The following is a 5,071-nucleotide window of genomic DNA, read 5'->3' as shown; positions in this document are numbered from 1 at the left end:
TGAGAATTACAGCTTTTAATGCAATAATTTTTTGGAGAAAGCAAGAATCCCCAGTTTTAAATGAGTGGTTAGATTTAGTTTCTAAAGTACACTATGGAGAGGATAACATGAAATTAAGAGCAAATGTATACATTTTGAAAAGATATGTGCAACTCTAAAATCAAAGAATATTCCATAAAATAAAGGAATATATATTAGCGAATGTGGCAGGGTAAAGGAGCTTGTTTATTGGTTTATTAGAGGATGGGGAGAGGACCAATGAGGTGAGAGCAGCGCGAGTATTTAAAGACCTTTATTTTGACATCTGTTTACGTGGCTTGCTGATTCCGGGCTTTCTCCCCCCTGGCATTTCCTGTCCCACTCCAGGTTATCTCCAGGTATGTTAAGGCTAGCAGTGTTTTGTAATGGTGTGGATCGCTCTCTTGTAATCTGTATTATTTATAGTTTGATTTGTAGCATTTCTGGTGGTGTAGGCATTGAATGGTGGCTGTATGCAGTCTCAGCTAACATAGCAAATGTGTGTGTGCTGGCCGGCGGACTGACCTGCGGCGGATTGAGTACCCATATATCGGGCATTTGGGCGGTGTTTATCTGTTCATCTAAACGTAAGTATCTCTTTCCCATTTTCCCTGGGGATTTCATAGACTTAATGTGTCCTGTTTGGTTAAAGGGAAGGAGATTTACTGCTCGTGCTAACGGTGTGTGAGTGTTGACTGGCAGATTGGTCTGCGCGCATTGTGAGTAACCATACACGGAGCGCGTGAGTGACGTCATCTAAAATTGTAAGTAGCGTATTCCCTTCTTATTTCAGTTGTTATAGATCGAGTCTAATGTTTAGTGTTTTATGACTTAAGGGAACTTCCTCATCTGTAAACTCTATCTGGTGGGAGGACGTTAAGGAGATGCCGCTGCTGTTTTGCTTATTTGGTTTATTATTTTGATTCCTTATAGTTTCTTTTGTTTTTTGGGGTTACAGTTGTTTTGCCTCACTGTGTGGTATTAATTTTGTAACTACGGCGTGTGAACTATCACTAGTAGTCATTATGTCTAGTGATTTTCCTTAACATTATTTCAGACTAATCCGTGGTTTTCTTGCGTCATAATTCATTTATGTGTGGCGCTGGATTCTGTTCCGCCAACTAAGCACTGCTCCTCGTTAGCCTCACTTGTGAGGAGGTTGGAGTGCTCTTGATGTGACACCTTTGTGTATGTTATTGTGTGTTTTGGTATAAATGTTCTTTAATCAATTGACCATCTTTTGTGTGTCTCCAGGAGCCAGTGTATTCGTGGTGGAGCAGGGGAGGCCGGTTGTCGTGATCTAGAGGCACGCATGTCACAGTGTGTGATTTACATTGACACGATTTCCTTGCAGTGCTTTGCAGTCTGATTTGGGGTGAGTTTAGGGAGGGTTGGATGACCTCTCGATTGCGCCCGGCCTGCCTTGTCCCTGAGAAACCTGGCTCTGAAGAGAAATGTTCTATACCATGTGATTTTAAGAATAATTGTGATGTTTTAAATACAATAAAATATATTTTGTATTGTGACCCTGGTCTCACTGGTTTAAGTCTTTGCCCTCAGTGAGTAATACTTACCTGTGTGTCCTCCGTTGAGGTATTTCCCTGGTTCTCCACCAGGGTGGCGTAGTCTGGTACAAACTTATCGTGGTTTCTAAATCTCTTGCTTATAATAACGCCACACCTACATTAACTAAATTTTTATATAACCCTCCCTCCCTTTTATTTCTAGTTATTTGTTATTTTATTTATTTACTTATTTAATATTGAATATTTGATATTTAAATAATATTACTTGAATAACTATTAGGAATTATGTGTCATTATAAGAGTTTGATATAAATATGTGAATGTTAAATTTTTATTAATATTTATTTATTGTTTTTTGTCTTTTTCCCCTTAAATCATATGTATGTGTTGGTGGGTATTATCACAAAAGAAAAAAAGTAGAAGGAAAAATAAGGAATATTTATTGGGGGAAAATATGATGTCTTTAAAGGAACTGTCCATTTGTATAATCGTGTTAAATGTGTTTGAATTGAAAGACATAATAAAGTACATTATATATATATATATATATATATATATATGCTAAAATATTTGTTATTTGGACATTAGATGTGCCTTATTTAGAATTTTAAACCTACAAGTGTATTTTTATGATAGCAATAACTGTAAAGGGACTATTGTAATGGGGTAAATCAAATGTAGGTTAATATACTGTCAATTCCTAAGCTCAGATTCATCTTACCAGTTAAAATTTATACTGTGCTTTTGTAATTATTTATTTTTAATTTTGTGATTTTAACTTCTGCTTTAAAAAGCTTTTTTTTTAGATTGTGTTCTAATGTTCTTCTAATAATCATAAACATGTACTACAGCTGCCAAACAAAACCAGAGAGAAATGTATTCATAAATCTTTAAAACAATCTAATTAAATATTGGGCACAAAACATTCAGCCAGTAAAAAAAGAAAACCTGTAGTATATATATTGTATTTATCTATCTATACATCTATCTATCTATCTATCTATATATATATATATATATAGTCTAATTTATCAATTGATTTTCTGTATACTGTGTATTTATTTTTGGACTAATAGTGGCTAATAAAGTCCAATAATGGTAAGAGAGAGTGTCAGTGGTAATATCATTGTGTTCTTGTCGGTCAGTGTTAGAGGATCTGTGTAACAGCTGAGGCTTAGCCTGACAGTTAGCCTGCCCTGGACCAGGCTAGTTTCCCAGCATAAGTTGCCAGGGTAACTGAGTTTGAACTTTTTTAAGTTTGCTTTATGAAACAGAATCCACCGACAATAAGTCTGACTAACCAAAATAAGCCTGGCTTGTATTCTAATCTTGTTTTATGGAACAACCCTCAGGGGGTCTTTAAATTAAACTTATTTTTTAAATTTAATTAAATTTAACTTATTTTTATTATTATTATTAGGGTAGGCCTACTTTTATTATTAAATTGATATTACATTTCAATACTGCATAACTGACGTGTTGTGAGAATAATGAAAGATTAGATAGATTAGCTTACTCCTCATTGGAAATCATTTAAAAACATTTAGGTCTATTATACAATGAATTACAAGCCTATATAATTAAAATTATTTCCAGTCTATAATATGTCAGAAGAACTAGGGCTGTCATGATTCCTTGATTAAAGTCGAATACTCGATTTAAAAAAAAAATCCTCGATTGCAATTTACCGTGTCGAGTAACTGGCAAAATACCGGAAGTGGCGCGTTCCAGGGACGAGAATCCATGAACCGCATTATTACACTGTTTACTAAGGCTACGTGATATATTTAAAACCATTTAAAATTATAGCATAATGCTATTGTGAAATCACAAAGGCTGCGATTCATTTAAATAAATATATGCGCTGTTTTTTTTCCACAGAGAAGCACAACGCTTTAATTTTGCTTGCGTGCAGATTACATGTTAAAATGACATCAGCTCGTTCACAGCAAACGCTGCTCCACGCAAACCCAGTGTCTGCATGTGCTGTTTGATTAGGTTTCCAATAACGTGCATTTGGGAACGCAAAAGTCAGACGTGGTTTGTGTTTCATAGTTGCACTGTTATCATTTATGTGCGTGGAGCGCATCTCTGCATGCTTTGAGTTCGGGTTGCTTATAACGTTTTTCTGGGAACGCAGTGTGCACAATTTCACAAGATTTGTAACGTAACTCATTTGTAAATCTACGCCAACACAGGAGAATACATAAATATGTTTGTAAATATGCAAATTGTTGTTCATCGCGATTTCAAAAAAGTTTTAACCCTCACACAAGATAAAGTTCATTTAATTAAGTGTCCTACTTTATAATTCTAATTCAACATTTTTTTTTCAAATTTAATGTAATTTTTAAATATGTTATTCTGTTTTTTTTTTTCTTGTTCACGTACATCAGGCCTAAAGAAATGTGGCGATATTATAATCAAGGAGTTTAGGATCACACTTAAATTCGTACCAGACTACGCCACCCTGGTGGAGGGCCAGGGAAATACTCCAAAAAGAGGACACACAGGTAAGTAGTACCCACTGAGGGCAAAGATATAACCCAGTGAGACAGGGGTCACAATACAAAATATACTTTATTTTAATAAAACATCACAATCATCCTTAAAAGCTCACACCACAGAGAAATACTCCTCCAGGGCCAGGCTTCACAGGAACAAGGCAGGCCGGGCACACGTAAGAGGTCGTCCAACCCTACTTAAATTCACCCCAAAATCAGACTGCAAAGCCTGCAAGACAATTGTGCCAATACACATCATACACTGTGAAGTACACACCTCTAGGTCAAGGCAACCGGCCTCCCCCGTTCCACCCGAATCCTACTGGCTCCTGGAGACACACAAAAGTCTGTTAGTTAGCTACTAATTAAATGAGACAATTATACTACAAACACTCAAAACATACAAACACAAAAATGGCACATCAAGGACGCTCCTGCCTCCTGACCGGACAGGGCTACACAGAGAGTAGTGCCTGATTGGTCACCTACACAATCAAGCTCAAAACGGTGTAACGACAATGAGAAGAAACCAACCACAGACTAATTTTCTTCCAGAAAATTAATTCAAACTCTCTACTTCCTGCCGAACAAAACAGAAGATTTGTTCAGAATGTCAAATGATCCTCATCACTCTGGCTATTTAAAAGAGCCTCCCCCCAACACTAACTAAATAGCTGGTCAATACTAAGCTTTGTTGCCAAATTACTGATTGGTTAAGAGAAAGACAGAGACCAAGGTATCACAACAAGAGTCCTCACATTCCAAATTCAAATTACCCAACCATGAATCACCCACAGTCTCCAGAAAGTCTGCTAACCAAAGACTTTTATTGGTTAACTGAAGGAAGAACTGGTCAACGTTTGATAGTTTTACAAGACGGATCGATACCAGCAAACATTCCTGAACCCCTCCTCCTTAAGACCTCTGAACGAACAAACAGTGTTCTGTCTCTTCAAACCAGAGAACTGATTTTTACCAATAACTATACATAAAATCCTTCAAGAACAATTTTCAATGGACTTA

At 36.4% G+C, this 5,071-nt stretch overlaps 1 long non-coding RNA gene across 2 annotated transcripts; it reads left to right on the top strand.

The window, feature by feature from the left end:
* The first annotated feature begins 215 nt into the window (after nt 1–215).
* On the top strand, nt 216–1,687 carry LOC311087101. Of its 2 annotated transcripts, XR_014607167.1 has the most exons (4): nt 216–377; nt 445–605; nt 671–782; nt 855–1,687. It is a non-coding gene; the product is annotated as an uncharacterized lncRNA (long non-coding RNA). The 2 variants fall into 2 exon arrangements; XR_014607168.1 differs by having other exon boundaries at nt 216–605.
* The last annotated feature ends 3,384 nt before the right edge of the window (nt 1,688–5,071 follow it).

This window comes from Abramis brama (assembly GCF_963993115.1).
Source record: "Abramis brama genome assembly, chromosome: 7".
NCBI lineage: Eukaryota > Metazoa > Chordata > Actinopteri > Cypriniformes > Leuciscidae > Abramis > Abramis brama.
The sequence above is the reverse complement of the archived record's forward strand: the minus strand, read 5'-3'. Positions and strand labels throughout refer to the sequence as shown.